The following is a 24,726-nucleotide window of genomic DNA, read 5'->3' on the forward strand; positions in this document are numbered from 1 at the left end:
ATATATATACGTGTTTTAAACTCATAAAGCGCAACGTTGGATTTGGATCAAAATTATCTGAGTGGTAATTTTTTTTTTTTTTTTTTAAGAAAAGGCAAACTTTCATTAATAGCAATCAACGGTTACATTTATCGGCGAGCAAGAGAGAGCTAACAAAGGGGGCTCCTCAAGCCAAATGGTCGGACTAGCATAGATCTGAGTGGTACTGAGTTACGCTATTACACTTAAAATAAGTTGTAGTGTCGAAATCTTGACATGTTATCTATAAATTCCACATGCAACAACAAAAAATCGTATTATTCTTGCAATTTCTTGTAATTAGACTGATAAATTGAATAAAAAATATTGTGAATTCCAAAAACCAAAATAAAAAGGAAACTAAGTCTCAAGAACAGGCAACTCAAATCTACAGATAGGACAGTAATGACTTTTGCTCAACCATTCCAAAATGCAACCCTTATGAAAAACATGATCACAAGGCATTGCAACACCATTCTCACTAATCTCCTCCAAACATATACCGCAATTCTCCTTCTCCGTCACCACTTTCCCGGAATTCACGATCCTCTCAATCGATTCCTTGGCCGCCGGCACCATACCGTAGTTTTGTCTCTCCAACTCCCTCCGCGATAGCTCCAACATTAATTCCCTCTCCGTAACACAATAAGTCTTACTATAAACAATCTTGAACATCAACGGCAACACCTTCAGCTTCTGAACAATATCAGGGTTTGATTTTATAATCCCCAGGACATTTTGAATTATCTGCCAAATCAATGTTTTGTGATGACGAAATTCAATCCCTAAAACCCCCAATTTGTGGGAAAGATGGAAGCAGAAGATTTCAGTGTTGTTCTTCAATATATCAAAGTTTGATTTAAAAGGAACTTGGACAACTTCATCGTTTGTCAATCTTGGCCAGTTAATAAATCCACCGCTCTCTGTTAAACACTCGACCGTTTTCTGGATTTGGTAGGAGATGTTGAAGAAAAATTGCAGGGAAGATGGGTTCCCGGGATACTCCGGCGCCCACTCTGCCGGAATTTGTATCGTTTTAAGAGACATATCCTCCCTAACCCTATCCATGTTTACTTGAGCAATTATGAAGTTGAGATGATTGATCGTTATGTTTAATGGAAAGATTGATTGTTATATATAATTGTACAGTTGTTCCTAATACGGAAAGAAGAAAGGAATTCGGATTAGTGTTCAAGTAATTAAAGATTAACTATCATCATCGTCTCCTTGTAGAAAAAGGATTTCCAATTCGATATGCATAATGAGGAGATTTATAATTAAGCAAAAACTCATATTTTACCCCTCATTAATTCAGATTTTATCAATTAAACCAATGATCTTTCGAATGTATAAAATACTAACACTTAATTTTATACCCAGTAGAAACAGATGCTTTTAACCTCTCCACCCTACGTAGGGGTGCTGAATTACGATTGCCCTTTTAAGAGTCAAAATGAAAGTTTTGGCTCATCTCATTTATTATTATTATTATTTTTTTTTCTTACTTTCTCAATTTGAAGCACAAGTTGTGGTAGGAATTCATACTTGGAGCTAATTTTTCAAAGTTTAGCTTATCAGGGTAGGGCAAATTTTTTCCAGCCACCAACACCTTAAAAGCCTATCATTTTTATATATACCTAATACTCCTTCAACCCTTTTAACTTGTCCAAATTGATCATTTTACCCATTCAACTTATCAAATGTCCTATTTACCCCCTTAACTCCATAAAAGTGGTATTTCTCACTCCCTCAACTTATCCATTTATCCCCACAACTCATAGAATATCCTATTTACCCCCTTAACTTCATAAAAATGGTATTTCCCACCCCCTCAACTTGTCCATTTACCCCCTCCCCACTCATAGAATGTCCTATTTACCCCATTAACTCCATAAAAGTGGTATTTCTCACCCCTTACAATCCGTCATCGAGACCTAAATTGATACATTTTTTAAACGTTAAACCTATATTTTGGTACATTTTCCCTACATATAATGTCTTTAACTTGTTTATATTAATGTTCTTGTTTTTTTATCAAAAAAAAAAATTGTTCTTGTTATTTATATCTTTTATTCATTCTTTCTCTTTTCAACTTTTTTTTTGCTAGTTAAATTTTGATTATCTAATTATTGTAATACAATATTATTATAATAATAACATGAAGGATCGATATAATTATCAAATTAAAGCAAAACAAAAAGTTGATATTAAAAATATATATTTTCAAACTCATTTGAATAAGTGCTATTAATTTTATAATATAAAGAGGTAAGAAATACCACTTTAAATTTATGGAGTTAAGGGGGTAAATATGATCATAAGGGGTGAGAAATACCACTTTTATGGAGTTAATATGGTAAATAGGATATTCGATGAGTTGAGGAGGGGTAAAATGACTAATTTGGACAAGTTAAGGGGGTGGGAAATACCATTTCTATGGAGTTAAGGGGATAAATAGGATATTCAATGAGTTGGAGGGGTAAAATGACCAATTTGAACAAGTTAAGGGAACTGAAGGAGCATTAGGCCTTTTTATATATCAGTTAAAAATTTAAAAATATCCAACGTGAAAAGTATAGACATATTTAATTTTTTCTAAGTTCAACACTAATTTTTTTAAAATTGATAACATTTTTATACTTTTTTATTTTTAGTTATAAATTTTTATAATTTTCGGAAATTAATTTTTTTGAGTATTCAAATTAAGAAATTGATTTTTTTTATTAAAAAAGAGATACAATAAAAATAAGTTCGAAAGTGTTAATAAAATAAGGAATAATGTGTAAAAATTTACCCCTAACGCTTATACCTAAAAACAATATTACCTTTAACGTCTAAAATGATGCAATTTTTTTCTTAACGTTGGAGGCCAAGAGCAATTTTACTTTTAAGATTGACAAGTTGAGTCAATTGGAGAAATTATTCATCAAATTATCTTCTCGGTCTTAAATCTTGTCATTTACACTTCATAATGTGGCATCAATTACATTTTTCAAGTCCTCAAATATTTGAGTACTATCTCCTGAAAGTTGTTTGTCCATGATTTTGAAAAATATCTCGAGTTTTTTTTTTTTGAACTAAAGATCTAGAGGTCACGGAGTGAAGTTCTTATATTAAGCACCTAATCTTCCATATCACTTGGAGGACCTCCAATTTATATTTGGACATGCGTATTATGAGAGTGATCTTATATTAAGCATCAGATCTTCCATGTCACTCGGAGGACCCCAATTCACATTTGGACACGTGTATTGTGATCCCGCATAATAATTAAAACAATGGAGCCTCTTATAAAATATATGAGTCCATGTTACACGTGTCAAAATATGTATGGAAGATTCTCCATTTGACATGGAAAACCTCGTGCTTCTAATAATTTGTCGTATTATGACCTTAAAAAATAAAATAGTGAGACTTCTTATCATATGTGTCGGTTCATCTTCTCCTTTTAGAAGGGTCATTTTCCTCTGTTGACTTCTCATCACGTTTTGCCCCTATCTACAATTGAGACTATTCCTACTAACAAAATTGATCCTATTCTTTTTTTTACCTCAAACTCTTATATTCATACTAATCAATATATGTAGTACTATTTTTAATGGCTATCTTGTTGATTTTAGTTACATTTATAAACATTATATGAGTTCTCGTGATGTGTCTATATTACTTGCTTGTGGTTGTGTATGAGTAGGCTTCACGTCACGTTGTACGGAAACACGAGCTAAGACTCGGACTCCATCTTCTTGTTTTAAGCTTATTTCTTTATAAAAAACTGTCAAGTTCGATGTATTTCTGGATATAAAAATTTTGACCCTGCCACGTCAGTCCCTGATCGGGAACCACCGTCTCTGATCGACAACTATGGACGGTTTACATGCAGATTTTAATTTAAAGTTGGGCAGTTTTTTGCCCAAAACTGTATTTATTTGGCATAAACTGTCAAAAAATGGGACAGAAAGAGGAGAAGATTCGAGAAGACATTTTTTTATTAAAAAGAAAGTCTTTTGAGTGAAAAGAAGGTGAAAGTTAATGAAACATAGTGAAAATCAAATAGAAACTAAGTGAAAGAGAGTGAAAAAGAGTGAAAACATAAGTGTTTTGCCAATTCAATCGCATTTTGAGAGTATGAACTCCCAAATCAAACACTATTTTTAGTTTATATAGTCGAAATCGGGTTTCCCACAATCCATTTCACTATATTTTGTTTCTTGAAGTCACTAAACTTCCAAGAATCGTTATTTCTGGTCCAAACCTTTCATTATCATTGTAATTCGGTTCTTAACTTATTTGGATCCCATTGTTTCTGATCTTTCGGAGTCACTGATTTTCGGGTCCAGATTGTTGATTCAAGTTCCTATTCCATGTTCGTCGGCATACCACGTACAACAAACTGGAAAAGCACTCAAAAGGTAACTTCTGAAGGGTTTTAAACCCTTTCCCTTTATTTGCAATCTGTTTATATTCATTTTATGTCTTTTCCAGGTTTTCTACCAAAGAAGGGAATCTGCTGCCTGTAACTGGTCCCCAATCGGAGACCATGTTCCCGATCGGACACCCTATGTCAGATCAGTGACAAAAGACAGGCAAACATAATTCTGTCTTGATCCGGGTAGTTTAGGAATCTATTTATTTCGATAAATTTATTATTATTGTATATTTGTATGATTTAGTGTATTCTTTAAATGGAATAAAACCAAACTCGGGGTAATAGGGATATTTTAGTCTTTCAAAGATATTAAACCGGATAAAACATTAAACTAGGTTGTGGATATAACTGCATGTTATTTTGTGTTAGATTGATTAGGCCCTGTAACTCCTATTTGATCAAGTCTGGCGTCATAGTTTAATCTGAAAGACGGATCTCAATGTCCCGCGGCTAAAAGTTCATCGGTTTTGCAGGTTTAATAGTTTATTTAGGACTAGAAATGATGTATTAGGGCTATTTGTTCCATTCAATTGTGATGTAATCTATTTTTATCTTTTTCGATAAGCTTTCGTTCCTAAAACAGTAATTTAAATGGAATTTGACTTAGATTATATATGGTATTTTAATAAAAGACAAGTCTACGCATTCATTAATCAGACTCTTAAATCTTTTAAGTCACGAACCTAACTCTGAAGAGATGATATATTGTGAGCTCGTATGTCATCTAAATTAATATGTTCCCTGACATTAAACCCGTGTGGCGACTCTAACATATGATTATTAGCCTAAAAACATGATAAAAGACTAACAAGTAAATAATACGCTAAGCGTCGTTCTTAAAAACGGTGCGTGATGGTGAGTTATAAAAACGGAATTCTATTTGTGGAAAGCTCCCTAAAAAAGCGTGAAATGATAATCGGGTTCTGCGGCCGCTCATAATTAAATAGATGAGCTTCTTTCAAGATATTAGTTAATTGAGTTTCATAAAAGAAAATTGGTAAGAGTGAGTTTGATAAAAAAAAAAAAAAAGATTATGAGCCATATGTGTGATGACCAAACAGCAGCAGGGGTGTTCAAAAACCGAACCAGACAGAAATAATCGATCGAACCAATGAGAGTCAATTTTTCGGTTCAGTTATTCGGTCTATTTATTCGGTTTCGGTTATAATATATATAATATTTTAATAATTTCGGTCGGTTCGGTTTTTTATAATAAAATTACCGAATTAACTGAACCGATAGAGATAAACTAAATAGATTTAGAATTATAACCGAATGACTAATAATTTTCAATTTTTCAATCAGTCAATTTTATTGTGATTAAGAAAAAACTTTTCAATTTCTACGTTTTTAAACAAAAATAACATGATTTATAACATATTATTCTCATATTCTCTGTACTATTTATTTCTAATGGTAATTCATAAAAGTATAAAATTTATAAATTAAGAGTATAAAATTCATTAGTGTTGAAATAGTAGACCATATTAGTTCATGTTTTCAATTTTTTTTAATAATTATGTTTTCAATATTCAATTCAAATCGGACATTATTCTAGTCACCATATATGAATTCTGAAATCAATTGTATTTTTTTTTTGAAGAAAAAATCAGTGTAATTAAATGACATGATTTATATAAAAAATTTAAGCTTTTATTGAAATTAAATTAAATAATTTTTAATCTATAATTAATTTTAATTTAATAAAAAATGTGGTGAAACCGATAAACCGAGCCAAATTATTCGTTCCGTTCCGTTCGTTTTGTTATTATTATTCGGTTAGCTTCAATTTCTATTTTATTGATTATTTGGTTTTCGGTTATTTCGGTTCGGTTTATAAACCGAACCGACCGTTGAACATCCCTACCAAATAGGTTATTTCTCCCATTGAAATCGGTCAAGAAGATGAAAGAGAGTAGGAGGAATTAAGTTTGGTTGTTATTGTTTTGGTTTTTAAACCCTAGAATGTTTGGATACCATAAACGGTTAATATTCTCAAATAATTCTTACTATATATCAGCGTGAGTATTTTTGACGATATCAAGAATGTACGGTAGAAAAGTGATAATTATTTATAGTTAAAAAAATGAATTATACAAGGTGGAAAATAAGTTATTATAATTATTAGGGATAAGGTACCAAAATAGGCCTAAGGTTTTTGGAGAAGTACCAATTTAGGCTCAACGTTCAAAATAGCACTAATATAGGCTTAACGTTTACAACATAATATCAATTCAGACTTAGCGTTTACAATATAGCATCAATTTAGGCCACACGTACAAAATAGCACCAATATAGCTTAACGTTTACAAAATAATACGAATTTAAGCTTAACGTTTACAAAATATATACAATTTAAGTTAAACGTCATAATTAAATTAATCATATTATATTCTTTTTCTATTAACTTTATATGTTATCTTTTTATTTAGTTATATATTCTTATTTATTATAATACAATTAATTAGTATTCTTGCCCATTAAAACCTTATATTTATTTTTCATCAATCATTCCATAACTCCTAAATTCCATGGCTCATGTAATATATGCAAACTAAAAGTAATTGAATATCCACAATATTTCGAACACTAGTTAATGGGCAAGAATACTAATTAATTGTATTATAATAAATAAGAAAATAGAACTAAATAAAAAGATAGCATATAAAGTTAATAAGAAAAGAATATAATATGGTTAGTTTAATTATGACGTTTAGCTTAAATTGTATATATTTTGTAAACGTTAAACTTAAATTCATATTATTTTGTAAACGTTAAGCCTATACTGGTGCTATTTTGTACGTGAGACCTAAATTGAGGCTATATTGTAAACGTTGAGCCTAAATTGATATTATGTTGTAAACGTTAAGTCTATATTGGTGCTATTTTGAACTTTAAGTCTAAATTGGTACTTCTTCGAAAACCTTAGACCTATTTTGGTACCTTATTCCTAATTATTATTCATGGAGTTTTTGCATATGTGAGAGGTGAATTCAATATGTCCCCTTTTTTAGTGCCTATGAATGGAAATTTACTGTCAACCAAAAAACCTGAGAAAATGAAAGTTGCACAAAATTAATGGTTTTCTAGGAGTTGAAATTCAGGCATTTTTAATGCAAAGCACTTGTCTTTTTTAGATGCTTTTTTACTCAACAAAACTGCAACATAACTAAAGACAAATACAAAACTAAACCGAGTGCAAATCTTCCAATAAGCACCAAAAACATAAAACAAAAGACAAAAAATACTTAGAACTCTTATTCTCATGTGTGGGAAGAGTTTTGAGTTCTATTTTTCACTAAAACTTTACCCAAGTCTGGGATAAAACTTCCTCAGAGAAGTTTCTTGCTGTGATTCATAATTGAACCCAAAATCATAACCACCGTTCAGAGTATTGTGCATATCATTTGCAGCTGGCTCATCAGCAAACACAGGTTCAACCATTGGAGCCTGAGGCTGCTGAGGCTGAGGCTGAGGCTGCTGGGCCTGAGGCTGACCAAATGGATGGCTAGAAGAATCTCCTCCATTGATGCTTTCCACAGTGAGTTTCCTGCATAAAATTGTATGCACCTCTTCAAACAGTGCATACAGTTTCTGAAGTTCTTCACGGTTAAGCTCATTGTGAGGAGCATCCCGCCAATTGATCTCTTTCCCTTTCCCTTTATCTCTCATCATGGCAGCCTTCAACCAAGCCCCCTTGGCCTTCTCAGCCTCCAGATTGCTGATCATATCATTGTGCATCTGAGTAAGCTCTTGAACCTTCATCTTCCGATAAGCCTCGATCAGAGGGTGAGGGTGACTGTTTTCATTAATCTGGAGTCCCAGAAACCGATTGGCTATGGTCTCCACGGAAGGATAGCCAAAAGAGAAAGGTTTACCTGCTGGTGAAAACACCAAGAACCCTATCTCAGCACCACAAAGAGTCACCAGTTCACTTGATTTCTTATATATGCCGGATCTTCTTTTGGAGAAGGTGATCAACCTATCATCCTCATTTTGGATCCTCTTCATTTCGATCTTCTGCTTGCCTTTGCTCAGCTTCCTTCTTGCCATATTCTCACCTCCTCTTCTGTACTGATATCAAGTTTTTTTAATTTTATTTTGTTAAGTTCTTCCACATTACCTTCCATTATATAGATGGAGAATTATGAACAAACCAATTACTTAAGGGGTATTAAGGTCACAATTTTGTTCTAAGTTGTTCTTTCCATAGTAAGCATTGTTAAGAAAGGAAACCTGGGGTTGGGGTTAGGGTTGACAATTTTATTTTTTGGTAGGTGAGGAATAATATGTTTAGGCTAATTTGTTTTAAAATAACTGTTTAGGTTAATTTAATTTAACATTTTTAATTTTAGGTTTTAAGATATTATGGAAATGACATTTAGGTTTTAATATATTATGGAAATGACATTTTAATTTTATTTAATTAAATCAACTTTTTTAAATTTTACCGTTTGTGAGCGGGCAGTCCTTTTCAAAGTACGCGTGCGAGGAGATTTTCCCAATGTCGGTAAGTTAGATACCCTTTTAGTGGTTCCCTCACGTTCGTTGTTCGTATTAGGAACATGTCACCCGACTTTGAAGGGAAGGTCTCCTTATTGAAAAACGCCTCCTTAAATATTAGACATGAAAGAATAGTGAAAGTCGTAACTCGGTTTGTTTTCCACTAATCCATGATAGCAAGGTGAATCAGGCAGATAATCTGATGGAAATGGGGAGAGGAATTGAATGTAGAGCAATTGGGGATCCAAAATATTCAATGTGTGAACTTGCATTGAAAGGATTGCCTGAAAAAGTGTATGAAATGAAATGGGATTTGATAATGGTGGATGCTCCAACTGGGTATTATGAACAAGCACCTGGAAGAATGAGTGCTATATATACTGCTGGTATGATGGCTAGGAATAGGGAAGATGGTGCTGAGACTGAAGTTTTTGTTCATGATGTTAATAGACAAGTTGAGGATAAGTTTTCTATGGCTTTTTTTATGTGAAGGCTATATGAATAAACAACAAGGGAGATTAAGGCATTTTACTATTCCTAGTCATAAGGTTGGTGATCTTGATAGGGCAAATTGATAGGCCCTTTGCCCTGAGTAGAATTATTATCTTTTTTTTTTTCTTTTTTTTTAGAGAAATTGAGTCTATTGTATTTGTGCTATTATTTCGATGTAGTTTGTTGTATCATTAGATTATAAACCATAAATAACATTCATTATAAATCATTACTAGAATGTCCCCATTAAAAAAAAACATTTATTTTGGAGTGCCGGATGCGTATCCCCAAGTGACCTCATAACACTTATTTTAGAGTGCCGGATTCGTGTCCTCAAATGACCCCAAAGTATCCAACAATCTATGTTAATTTCCTAAAAGTGTCAATTCTTCCTAGGTTAATTTCTATTTAGTATTTGTAATAGATTTGATATTAAAAACGGAATCTGCAACAAAATTATTGGTCCTTGTGCCTAATCCCAAAAAGTTATACTATATATTTTAACACTTCAGTATTTCATTATGGCTTTATCACTAATTACGATTATGAGAATTTGTAAAGAAGTAACTCTACCATAGAGTTATTATGTTGAATTGAAGTAGAAACTAATAGAAGTAAGAGTGTCAATGTAATCGAGAATGGATGGAGTAGAAGCATACAATATAAGCAAGGTTGGGCCAAAATGGATAATATTACATATATAGATGTGCCTTAAAGCTGTAGGGTCCATACTTAGGCCAAAACCGATAAAATCTCCATGATATTTAGTTGCACTATTAGAATTAAATTGAGTGTCATAATCTTATTATGTTATCTATATATTCCACGTACAACAACAATGATAATAATAGCAAATAAATCCGTGTTAGTTGGATTTCCCACGTACAAAAAAATATACTAGCTTTTTGTACGAACTAGACAAAAAAAGCCAGTATATTTTTTAATTTTTTTTTCACATCCCAACATATGCTTGCGATCTGTTACTGATAAAATGACGCACATGTGAAGTGTAAATGACAAAATTCATGACCGAGAAGACAGTTTGATCAATTATTTCTCAAATTGAACCAATTTATCAACATTAAGGGTAAAATTGCACCATTTTAGACGTTAGGGATATTTTTGCACCTTAACTTAACCCTTGTATAAATGATGGCTTAAAATTGTTATTTAGGTCCTGACCTATTTAAAAAAATTGTCATTTGGATCCTGGCCAATTATTTTGTCTCATTTGACCTATGAATTATTCTAATTAGTGAAATGTCATCCAATTTGGATGGTGACTTTACACAATCGCTATCCTTTAATATGTTGTGATATTCTGACGCATGAGCTTCACACGTCGCATGTCTTAAAAAAACAACATTTCTATTAAGCGTAAGTGTCAAAATAATTAATTAGGTTAAAAAAAATATATAAAAACAAATCTCTAAAATAAAATTTATCAAGTCTAACTGTCAAAATATTGTCACGTGTCAATAAGATACATGTTCTATCTCAATAAAAAAAATTGGGTGAAATTCCATTCACTAAGATATGTTAGGAGTCAAATGTGACCAAATAATAGATCGTTGGTCAAATATGGATCGATCGAGTACCAAATCGTGGTTTAAAACCAATAAATGATCAAATATCGAAACATTTATAAAAAAACTAAAATTATTCTTAATTAGTAACAAAAAAAAGCTTTGTAATTTTTTTTAACTATATATTTTATTTTATTTATTTAGTAGACAAATAGACTGTTGTAATAAAATTTTATATCTAGTGAGCAAAAAGTTAATAAGATTTTTTTATAATAAATAAAAATTACTAACATAACACATATGAAAATATATTAAATTTTAGAAACATAAGATCTCTTTTCCTTTTTTTAATATTTAAAATAATTTTGATACAAAAATTAAGAATTTAAAAAAATAAGAAATAGTTTTAAAAATAAAACATTCATATCCAAATATTTAGTTATAATTGATATAATAAAAATAAAAATCTTATTAGGTATTTTTAATGAATTCAAGTTATAGAAAAAAAATTATATTTATAAATTTTATACTTAATGTATTTTTTAATAAATGAACAATTATTAAACACTTTAAGAAAACGATATATATTCATGTAAATATATTTCTTTGTATAAATTTATCTATAATTAAAACAAAAGTAAAAATTTAGGGTTCATATAAGAATTTACTTTCTTACGTCACTAATTCCGTCAAAGCTGCTGACAGAAATCATTTTCTGTCAGATATTCCGTCAGACATGTGGCGGAATATATTTCCGTCACAGATTTCCGTCGACAAAAGTGGTGGGACTTTTCCCGCTAAAATTTTAATGACGGAAATTCTTGCCCGTCAGAAATACCGTCACCAGTGTTGACGGTTTTAATTTCTGACGGAATTCCGTCAATATTTTCTGACGGGATTTCTTTCCGTTAGACGTTTTCGTCAGAACTCGACATTTTTCTACTAGTGATTAAACATGAAAGCATTCGAAACGACATTCAAGTTCCGGATCTTCAATCCTTTCCTCAAACCTCGTTAGAGTTTGTCAGGCTCCGGGGTCGCATCCGCTGCTTGATCTTCTCGCTGAATCTTCGGAATAATGATGATGTTTCTTCTACCGAAATATAAACTAGTCTTCGAACATATCTTAATCTAAATCTAATTGCTACTTTGTTTGTAAGAAATCTAAGAACAATTTGTGTACATCAGATTGCTTTTACAAGAAAAAATCTAACTCTGAATCGTTTTGACTCAGAATTTCTGCATAAATTCTGCACTAATCTTAATTAATCTAATTCTCTCTAACTCCAAAATCAACTCTTTATTTATAAATGTTGAAGAGTCGTGTTTAAGGGTCGTGTCTGTTGCGAAGAGACGTTTCTATCCACCCGAACAGACGCGATTCTTTGAATTAAAACATGTGAAAGTTGTGCTGCCAAAATCTCTGATGCTACCGAGATCATGGAATCCCTGCCGAGATTAGGGGAGTAAATTTTGGTCTTCGGAACGCAAGGAGAAGTGGTTGGATTTAGCGTGTCGCGACCAAGATTAGGGAATCTCGGTCGCGACACGAGATCTTTTTCCCGAGTCTGGCTTCGTTCCCGTCCTTAGTATCGGTGCGCTGAATTTTCTCGTGTTTTGGCTCGTAACTTAGGGTTTTTCCTTCGTTTTTGACCTGTTTTTGTTCCTATTTGGATTTTACCAAATATTTAGGTACTTTGCATGAAAGAAACATATTCGGACGTAAAAGTACTCTAAATAGATATAAACAGCATGCTTTCATAGCAAAACTGATATAAATATTAATGATATTTTAGGTATATTTTGGGTTTAACAAATCTCCACACTTAATCTTTTGCTAGTCCCGAGCAAAATTTTACTGATTTTATCCTTTAACTAATCTCTTTATGAAAATAAAACATATATCTTTGTATTCCTTTTTAAATTAGTTAAGCCGAAAAGATTAACCTTGCATGGCAAATTTATACGCAAAATATCAAACTAACTAGTATAAAGGCGATCTATCATTCGTCTTGTATTTTCAATTTTTAAATTGAAGTATTCGGGACGATATAAGCACGCATGTTATTGAGTCTTTCGTCTCAAGGCATTTCAAAGCACAAAGTATCCTTTCCCAAACCTAAATTATTATATGAAATTATATATATATTAAATGAATAAGTACTTAGGTTAATTTATTTGCTTAGTTACGCCCGAGATATGGGTGGTCTCGATCGTAACTTTATATGCATTTTATTTGTGTTCGCTTAAGAGGTACCGACTATGCCATGGATGGACGCAATCGTTACTTTAAACTTTAAACACGTTTAATTTTTGCTTTAATTTTAACGTTCCTTCCATACCTCGATTGTGATAAGGGTGGTCGCAATCTTGGCCAAAAGTACTGTTTACTTAATTTTCTTCCCTTTCATATCTCGATTGTGATAAGGTTGGTTTCAATCGTGGCCAAAAGTTAAGAATACGACTACTTGATTTTATTAACACGAGTTATTGAATTAAATTATAAATTGGGAAAAAGAAAAATAACACATTCATCCTATATTGACTTAAAATTCAACATGTGTATTATGGCTAAAGTTTCCTTAAAAACTTCAATTGGTGTTAATGTAAGACGAAAATCAAACCGAGCTAAAATTTGTTAGTTCAATTTAATGCCTATAAACCTAATTGAAATAAGATTTATTGTATCGTGAATTTTGCATGATATAAAATATAGATAAAAATAAAGAATGTTTTACTTAAATACATTCACTCGAGACGTTTTTTACTTAAAATCGTATCGGAGATTTGTGAAAAATTTCAAAAATATTGCCCGTAGCTGCTAAATACCGCCATCAAATTCCTTTTCACCGCCACTTTTGGACTTTTTTGCCCTTCTCATAATTTTGATCAAAAACTGAAAATTCTCTCTCGAAAATCATAAACCCGAACAACAATAATTGAAATTATGAAAATAATTGATATGTGACAATCCGAACCCCGAAAATGGACGATTACGAGTCGGAAACATTAAGATTTACATCTTTTTATTAAAGAACTCATCAAAATAATACATATTTTCATGATGATTTTGCATTTTTCGTCACAAAAAATAGGAGAATTTTTAATTTTTCGTCATAAAAAATTGAATGATTTAGTATTTTTCGTCACTAAAAATTTTACGATTTTGCATATTTCAAAATTTAGCCTAAACGGATGCGGCATATCATTCCCGGTATGCTGCATCCGTTCCTGCCATGGTGGGAATTGGCGGGAACAGATGCCGCATCCGTTTATGCGAAATTTTGAATTTTCTCTCAAAATTTTTTTTTCCCAATTTTGACAAAAAATTTATGCCAAGGGCAAAATGGTTCAACGGGTGCGGTGATAAGGAATTTGAGTGCGGTATATAGTAATACCCTATATTTATTTCTAACGATAAAGATAACCTAAAAAAAATAATCATAAGTTAAATGTTATTTTTAAACATTATGAAAATATATGGTTTATTAAATTATTGTTTGCATTAAAAATATGTCATTTTTGAAAAATTGTGTTGCAATATATGTTGCATTGGCATAAAACAAGTGTTGTATTTAAAAACTTATTAAAATGTTAAAAATGGATGTCATTTATTCTTATTCGTTGCATTCATTCGTACTAAAAATAAAACGATATATGTAATATCTCATCCTACACTTAATTTGGACCATATCCTCATTGGTGAAAAAATTGATAAAACACAAAAAATTATACGAATTAAATCATACGAATTAAGAAAGAAAAATTATCAAAATAAATCATCCAACATAAAATAGAAAATTGTACCAAACATAATATGAAATATAAATATTGTACCAAACTTAAATTGAAAAACAACATAACATGATAAATGAGTTATAAAAAAGATAAGATAAAACCTATTCATGAGTAGGCGAATCCGGTGGAGATGATGTGGTCACAACGTTTTGACGACGGAAAAATGATAACATCCGACGCCGTGTGGATTTGTGCTCTCTCCTCAAGGTGTTGGTATTGGTATCCACCTCGGTAATTCATGAACTCATTGCTTGGTTGCTTTCAACTATATCATCTAACCGCAAATTCATTTGCCGGTTGCGTGCATTCATTTGGTTCCAAATTTGTTGCATATTAATTTTTTCATCAACATTATGCTCTTCACCTACATGCCCCTGTGCTTGTGCTTGTGATTGTGATTGTGCTTGTGGTGCAACATGCTCCTCCTCCTCGCCTTTTTCTTCATCGTCACCACCCTCTTCAGTACCTAATCCATGTGAACTAGAACCTCCTCCACCCGTATGACTACTAAGGTGCTTAATACGTGCCTCATAAGAGACAAATACGGGGGGACCTTCCTTAAGTAATAAATTGGCTCGAAGAAGAGCCGGAATATCCAAATGAGGTAAATTGCCATGGTAAGAGAGGTTTTGAAAATCCATCAATTCACCATGTGCTCCCATCACAATCCCGGTAATAAAATTACCCAAAGGTACTTGCTTAGTGTGGGATGCGGAGGCACGGGCTAAATTGTCGAATAACATGCCTATACTATCAACTTGAAGAGCTTTGAACAAACAATCAAGCATAAATAAATCCCTAACTTGGATTTTAGAACTCTCAACCCTTCCAAACAAGGAGAAAGAAAGAAACTTGTGAAAATAAAATACACAATTGTCCCGAATCAACTTGCTAGAGGTGTTTTTAGGGTAAAAAGTGTCTTGGTCGGATAGTGTATGCCAAATGGTGTTTGAATCAATTTCTTTAGGCCTTTCAACGAAACCAATAATTGGAAAACCAAACATCATGCCCATAGCTTCATAATCAATTTTATAGGTAATACCATTATTCCTAAAAGTGATAAACCTCTTCCTCTTCTCATGTTTCAAAGTAACCAAAAACTCAATAATGAATTCATCATTGTGTGGAAATCTCATGCTTGCAAAAGTATTCCAACCAAGTATATTAAGAAATTCATTAACCCGGTCAGAGAAGGATAATTCATTTACCATATCAAAATGGATAAATGGCATGTCAATGAACTCCATTTTGGTCCCAGAGAAGTGAACGTAGCGTTTGCCTTCCGTTTCGGACTCAATGTCAAAAAAGGCTCCATATTTCACGCGGAGACGATTAGCTTCGGTGACCTTGGGTTTGTTTGCGGATACCTTTGTTCTAGGCATGATTTTGAGCTTGAAAAAAATTGTATGAAAATAGAGAGAAAATATCAAAAGATGAAAGGTTTGTGGTAATGAAAATAATGGTTTGAGTGAGGGAGGAAGATGATGAATAAGGATGAATAAATTGGGAAGAACAAAAGTAAGAGTATTGGGAAGAGTTTAGAGTGTTTAATTGGGTAAAATTGGAGGTGATGTGATGTTTGTGTAAGGAATAGGCTTATATAGGGTTGAATATAGGTGTTAGGAGTTAGTATAGGAATAGGAAAAGGCTAATTTTTGTGCAAAAATCGGAATGACCCCTGCCTACAGGTCGCGACACGACAATTTCTGGAGATTTAAATCTCCAAAAATTGTCCGTTTTCGCTGCTCGCGTAGATATTTTGCAATCTCTACCGAGTTTTGTGCCCTGGTGGCTAAAAAACGCGCATATAAACTCCGTAAATTTTTTTTTTTTGTAGAAAAGGAAAAGAAAAACGAACAACAACAAACTACCCAGGAATTAGCCTAGATATAAACTCCGTAATAACTCAATTTCTATGCAAATATGTCTTAGGAAAGAATATATTAATACCTGAAACTTAAAAACACAAAATAAAACATTAAATGAAGGAGAAACCAAAGGTTTAACCTTATTAAATTCTGATTAATGAAGCATTAAATGATTTAAATAGAATTTAATGTATCATAAATGAGCATTAATTCTTTAAGTTAATTGAATGTAAACTGAATGTACATTAATCCGGTAATGTTGTAATCAATATTAGCACTTATTAGCATTTAATATTCATGTGTACAGATTCATTTCCGAATTTTATAAATTCAATGAGACATTATTCATAACAAAAGATGAAATCATGAATTGAAATTTAAGTTTTATTGCATGAAACACATATGTACAAAAATAAGAAAGAACATATATACATTTGAAATTGAAAACAAACCTATGTACATAAATATATACAAAACAAAACAAACAAAACAAACAAAACAAATTAAATTAAATTTTCATCCCGTTGATGTGGGATTCGCATGGCCCTGTATCGATCAATCTTCGCTTGCACGAAGATTTGTCTTGCTTCTGAAGAAAGAAATCTTGGACCGACTCTAAAGATACGCTTCACAAGACCCTCATTTTCCAAGAACTCATAATCCATAATGGGAAACGGTTTTGCATCAGTCCATGGAATAGAAACTACTCCTTTTGCTCCAAGGATGATTCCACAGATTATGTTCCCGAACCCAACCTTCTTGTCCTTGGATCGTGATGCGGCAACTAACCCTTCCATCAATATCTTCGAAGAATTGACGGTGTTGCCTTGGAAAATATCTCGCAATACATACAAGTTTGTGTCGTGGACAACACTGCTACCAGTACGTCCAAATAAACTATGGCACATGAACTTGTGTAAATACAACAGGGAATTGGAGTTGATGGACTTGTTGTAGGCGAGTTTCGAATTAAATCGCCAAAAGCCAGTTAACATTCTCCAAATATCCCGAGTTGTCATATCTCGGCCAGGATGATAACTTGTAGTATCCCTGGGCGGGAAACCAAACCAGGCATGTAATTTTGGGTATCCAAAAGTGAATATTTTGCCATCTCTATGAAAACTAAGACGAACATGACGCTTGTTCACAAATCGAACTGTACAGAGAAATTCTAGAATCCAGTCTCCAATGATTGGAAACCACATATATGCGAACTTAGACCATCCTAAATTCTGTAAGTAGCGATTCATATCATCGCTTATTCTGAGTTCATCATTTAAGAACTCATCCATATACAGTATTCCGACAAAAATTGCATATTGGAATCGATAATAGCGTCTTCCTTCATCATGGTTGAAAATAGGGAATTGTGCACCGTAGCATTCTGACATATCAGTACGCTTGTTGCGTGTAGCAACATTTTTCTTGGAAGATTTATGCTTGGTAGTCATGTTTTGTAAGAAAGAAAAAAGGTTCTGTAACTTTTTGGTAAAGGTTAGAAAATTTAGAAGAAATTAGAATTCTGATAGAGATGAAGATGTAAAAATGATTCTGATCTTTCCTAAATATATATAATGGAACGGGATGAATTAATATGTCTGTTGGGAATGAAAAGGTGTAAATTCATACATTTTGAATGAAAAACTGACATCATTTTCGAATTTTTTTCAGCAAAGGCTCAAGGAATTAAGAAACAAAAGGTGACAGATCTAAGAATAGCCCGTGTCGCGACCGAGATTTCAGAATCTCGGTCGCGACACGCTGTTTCCCAACTGGGAAATGCTTGTCGAACATCCTTCATGAATCTCGGTAGAGATTTAATTAATCTCAGTAGGATCAGAAACTTTCCTAGCTAACCCTGAATAAACCTAGACTTTGAAATCCCTACTGAGATTCCTAAAAACTTCATTTAAACAAATAAGAATTTCCTGAAAACAATTTAAAACATGACTTTGATAAATTTTTATAGATTGTAAACTTGTTATACACAAATCTAAAAACTAAAAATCACATAAAAATAAAAATTGTAAAAAATAAATAATTTGAAATTAAATTAAAAACAAGCAAAAATAAAAGCTAAACATGAAACAAAATAAAAGATAAACAATGATAAGTATGAAAATTAATGAATTAATCTTCATAGAATACGTCCACGAATTCAATTTCTTGAATTGGAGCGTTTTCATAATAGATTTTGCATCGATTATCGTTAACTTTGAATCGACCTCCATCGGGTTTTTCTAGTTCTAAGGATCCACAATCGAAAGTTTTAACGACTACGAACGGTCCTGACCATCTAGACCTAAACTTACCTGGAAATAACCTTAGTCGAGAATTAAACAGTAATACTTTATCCCCAATATTAAAGTTTTTAACTTTAATTTTGGCGTCATGCCATTTTTTCACTTTTTCCTTATATATCCTTGCATTTTCGTAGGATAAATGGCGTAATTCATCCAACTCGTTTAAGTTGAACAAACGCTTCTTTCCTTCTTTTTGCAAATCATAATTAAGTGTTCTAATAGCCCAGTACGCTTTATGTTCTAATTCTACTGGTAAATGACAAGCTTTTCCATACACGAGTCGGTACGGTGTCATTCCTATAAGTGTTTTAAATGTAGTACGATATGCCCATAACGCATTGTTAAGTTTGTGTGCCCAGTCTCTTCTTGAAGACGAAACTATTTTCTCTAATATCCATTTGAGTTCCCTATTCGATATCTCCGCTTGACCATTCGCTTGAGGATGGTATGGCGTAGTTACGCGGTGGTGTACTCTGTACTTTTTCATAAGCGATTCAAAACTTCGGTTTATGAAATGGGTACCTCCATCACTAATCATAACTCTAGGGACTCCAAATCTATAAAATATTGCATCAAAAAACTTAATAATGACCTTAGAATCATTTGTTGGGGTTGCAATTGCTTCAACCCACTTTGAAACATAGTCTACGACTACTAATATATAAGTTTTACAAAAAGAAGGGGGAAAAGGACCAATGAAATCGATTCCCCACACGTCGAAGACTTCAACTTCCAACATGTTCGTAAGAGGCATCTCATCTTTCCTTCCTAACTTCCCGGTTCTTTGACATTTGTCACACCGAATAACAAACGAACGAACGTCTTAAACAATGTAGGCCAAAAGAATCCGCATTCTAATATCCTAGCTACTGTTTTACTTACACCGTTATGCCCTCCATAAGAGCTTGAATGGCATTCTGACATTATAGACTCATATTCATTTTCACTGATGCATCTCCTAATTATACCATCACCACATGTTTTGAACAAGAAATGATCTTCCCAAAAATACATTTTAACATCGGAAAAGAATTTCTTCTTTTGTTGGAAGTTTAATCCTTCTGGAACAATGCGAGCTGCGAGATAATTAGCCATATCCGCATACCACGGTGATGTGACACTTTTTATTTGTTTGAGAAATTCATCAGGGAAATCATCTCGTATACCGATAGTTTCACCGATAGGACCGTTTTCATCTTCAAGTCTTGATAGATGATCAGCGATAAGGTTTTTTACTCCCTTTTTATCTTTAATTTCTATGTCAAATTCTTGTAATAACAAAACCCATCTAATAAGACGCAGTTTTGCATCTTTCTTAGCGAGTAGATACCTTAAAGTTGCATGATCGGTATATATAATAACTTTAGATCCTAACAGATACGACTTAAACTTATCACATGCAAAAACTACCGCTAGCATTTCTTTTTCGATTGTGGTGTAATTTAATTGTGCACCGGACAATGTGTGACTTGCATAATAAATGACATGAAGTTTCTTATCATTCCTTTGACCTAATACACATCCAACGGCTAAGTCACTTGCATCGCACATAATTTCGAAAGGTAAATCCCAATCGGGTTTAGCAATTATGGGTGCACTGACTAAGGCGGTTTTCAATGTTTCGAAGGCTTTTATACAATCTTCATTAAAATCAAAGGTTGAATCATTCATAAGTAAATTAGTAAGTGGCTTGGAAATTACAGAAAAGTTTTTTATAAACCTTCTGTAAAAACCTACATGTCCTAAAAATGACCTTACTCCCTTAACAGTAGTTGGTGGGGGTAATTTCTCTATGACTGAAGTTTTTGCTCTATCCACTTTTAATCCTTTTTCAGATATTTTATGACCTAAAACAATTCCTTCGTCTACCATGAAATGACATTTTTCCGAATTTAAAACTAAATTCGTTTCTTCACATCTAGACAATACTTTATCTAAGTTTTGTAAACATGCATCAAAAGAATCTCCATAAACTGAAAAATCATCCATAAAAACTTCCATGATATCTTCAATGAAATCGTTAAATATTGCAGTCATACAACGTTGAAACGTTGCGGGTGCATTATATAGACCAAAGGGCATTCTCCTATATGCAAAGGTTCCATCAGGGCATGTGAAGGTTGTTTTATCCTGGTCATCCGGGTAAATGTATATTTGAAAGAATCCCGAATAACCATCGAGAAAACAATAAAATGCATGATCGGCTATCCTTTCGATCATTTGATCAATGAAAGGTAGAGGAAAATGATCTTTCCTAGTGGCCTTGTTTAGGTTCCTATAATCTATACAAACCCTCCAACCGGTGGTGGTTCGCGTAGGTATTAATTCACCTTCGTCATTCCTTACTACAGTTATGCCTCCCTTTTTAGGTACACAATGGATTGGACTAACCCTTTCACTATCCGAGATATGATAAATGATTCTATTGTCTAAAAGTTTAGTAATCTCATTTTTTACTACTTCCTTCATGTTCGGATTTAAGCGTCTTTGCCTATCCGCTTTAGGTGGCTTATCTTCTTCTAAGTGAATTTTGTGCATTACAATACTAGGATTAATTCCTTTTAAGTCTGAAATTTGTCATCCCATACTTCCTATCCTATTTCTAACAATCGCTTTCAATTTTTCTTTTTGTTCTTTAGTTAACTTGTTAGGGATTATTATAGGAAGAGTATCACCTTCGCCTAGGAAAGCGTACCTTAAATGGTTTGGTAACTCTTTAAGTTCTAACTTAGGGGGTTCTATAATTGAAGGCGGAACTGGTCCATCTTCTCGAATCAAAGGTTTTAGGTCCTTATCTTCTAATTCTTCTCCCACAATGGGTTCTATTATTTCTTCTCTTTGAACAATATCATTGACGCATTCTTCGACCAAATCAAGTTTCATACAAACGAATTCTTCCATAGGATACTTCATTGCTTTGTTCATATTAAACTCAATCTTATCTTCACCTATTCTCAAAACTAATTTCCCTTCTGATACATCGACTAATGCACGTCCCGTATTCATAAACGGTCTACCAAAAATTAGCGGACAATTAACGTCATATGCAAAGTCTAATATAACAAAATCGGTAGGAAAAATAAACTTATCGACTTTAACTAAAACATCCTCAATTATACCATATGGCTTCTTAGTGGTTTGTGTTGAAACACCTTTCCACATGATTTTGATTTGACAAAATTACTTAATAAGAATTAAATCTCCATGATAAAAATATTCCAACACATTAAATTTAAATGCTTTGATTTATTTGTACTAATGTGTTTGTTCAATGTTGAGTTATTTAAATCTATAAGACATCAAGTTGTATGCCCCAAAGGCCCACAAGAGAAAGTCAAGCCCAAGTCAACGTGTCAAAGCCTCACGGCCCAAGAAGATCAAAACGCAGGTCTCACTGAGTATAACGCAAGCCCAGCATTGAGAAGGATCGAGAAACCTTCAACCAAAAGCTTCAAGACGAAGCTGCTGAGTTGAGCGACAAGATTTTCAGGTCAGCAGCTGGCCTGAATAAACTTGGAGACAAAGTATTTCTACTTCGGGTAAAGTTCAGAAGACGCAGAAGGCTGTCTAGTAGACTTTACCATAAATGTGGAAACATTTTGTTCTGTCTGACGAAAAGCTGCTGAGCACTGCCGAAGACAGAAGATACAAGGTTTTGATTGGCCGAAGACGCTGAGCACGTACTGAGTGAAAGCGACAGGAAGTCGTTTCCCTCCATCGGTTATTTCGAAATTCGAAATAACCAGTGCATCAAGTGTCACTATAAATAGGCCACTCAAACGCTTCATTCGATGCAGATCTTCAATTAAGTCGAAACGCTGACCAAATCGTTACTCGAAGTTCTGTGAGAAAAGCAAAGCAAATCTTACACCAATTCCAATTCTGTGTAAAAGTCTAGAGTGATCTAAATCATCTAAAGTGTCTTAGCAATTGTTGTTTAGGACAAACAAACACTTATCATTTCTAGAAGAATAGAAAGGAGAAGCTGAGTACTCGGTTATAGTACTCAGCGGTAGAAATAAGAGTGAGTAGAGGAATAGAGGAAGGTACTCTTGTATACTCAGCTTGCTATTGTAAAAGGTTTGTGCTCTACCTTTAAAGAGCTCAGTAGAGGATTCCAAAAAGCTCAGAAGGAATTCCGAGGACTGGACGTAGGCGGAGAGGCCGAACCAGGATACGTCTGCTGAGTAACATCTTTCTAACCCTTATCTCCTTAAATTATTGCTTGCTATAACACTGTCTAGTTAAATAACTAAAAAGAACATAAGCTGAGTTGTGTGAACTGAGAAACTGAGTTCAGGAATAGACTCAAGTGATATCTCCTCACTCAATGATAGATTCAGTCTTAGTCACCTGTTGACTAAGCCTGTATCTAGAATTTACTCAGTCTCATCGTGCTAAAAGACTTCGAGAAAGTCTAAGTTCGAAATTAACAGTCAACCTTACGTGAAAATTTTAAATAGTTCCTAACCCCCCCTGGAACTAATATTGTCGCGTTACACGGGACCAACAAGTGGTATCAGAGCTGAAATAGCTCGCTGAACAAGATATAACTATCTTGAGCTGATCCCCACAATGCCTGAGAACAGCACTCGTTTCCTCCCAGGAAATCAGACAACTCAGATTCTTCTTGAGGGACTATCTATTACTTGGCCTCCTCTATTCTTCGGGTCTAACTATACCTTTTGGAAGAATAGAATGAAAAACTTCATTCAGGCAACAAACATGAGTGCATGGCTCTCAATAGTCCAAGGCCCGTTTCTTCCTGTTGAAACTGTTGACGGACAAACGTCTGTCAAAGCTGAGGCTAAGTGGTCAGAGGATGACCTCAAGAAACTGCAAAATTATGCCGCTGCCATAAATATGCTTCACTGTGCATTAGATGCTGCAGAGTACAATAAAATCTCAGGTTGTGAGTCAGCACAGGAGATATGGAAGAAGCTGGAGGTCACCTATGAAGGAACTAGTAAGGTCAAAGAATCCAAGGTGAACCAACATATGAGGTTGTACGAGCTGTTCGAGATGAATGATGGTGAAGGAATATCTGACATGAACTCAAGGTCCACCAACATTATTAACGAACTCAAGAGACTCGACAAGATCTTCACTGAGGAAGAGCAAGTGAAGAATATACTGAGGAGCCTTCCACAAAGCTGGCAAGCAAAGAAGATGGCCGTTGAGGAAGCCCAAGATCTAACCACCTACAAGTATGATGAACTCATCAGATCCTTGCTGACCCATGAGATATCAATGAAGAACTTTGAGGTGAAAGAAAAAGCTGAGGACAAGAAGCAAAAGTATCTTGTCATGAAAGTTGACTCCACTGATGGTGACTCATCTGATGATGAAGAAATGGCCATGTTCACTAGGAAGATGAAGAAGCTGTTCCTCAAGAATGACAAGTACAGCAGAAAGCCATTCAAGAAATATGATAACAACAAAGCTGAGTCAAGCGACAGCAAAATACAGGAAAGAAAGCTCAAAGCCTATCACATGCTTTGAATGTATCAAACTGGCCATATCAAGTCAAGCTGTCCTACTTTGAAAAAGGATAAGAAAAGTGGAAGAAAAGCAATGGTGGACACTTGGAGCGATAGTGATGAAACATCTTCATCAGAAGCTGAAGCAATTGAGTCAGCAAACATCTGTTTCATGGCAGATGATGTTAGTGACCCCTGTCTTTCTGAGCAAGCTGACTCATCATGTGCATCTGACCTGAGGAACAACCAACTGAGGTAACAACTCTACCTTTGCTCAGAAATTAAATGATTAACGCCCTGAGTGATCTTTAC

The 24,726-nt window shown here is 33.6% G+C and overlaps 1 pseudogene; it reads left to right on the forward strand.

Moving 5' to 3' along the window:
• The window catches only part of LOC136227137 (glucuronoxylan 4-O-methyltransferase 1-like), a 76,434-nt pseudogene extending 66,912 nt beyond the window's left edge, over nucleotides 1-9,522 (forward strand).
• The last annotated feature ends 15,204 nt before the right edge of the window (nucleotides 9,523-24,726 follow it).

This window comes from Euphorbia lathyris, chromosome 4 (assembly GCF_963576675.1).
Source record: "Euphorbia lathyris chromosome 4, ddEupLath1.1, whole genome shotgun sequence".
In the NCBI taxonomy this organism is placed as follows: Eukaryota; Viridiplantae; Streptophyta; class Magnoliopsida; order Malpighiales; family Euphorbiaceae; genus Euphorbia; species Euphorbia lathyris.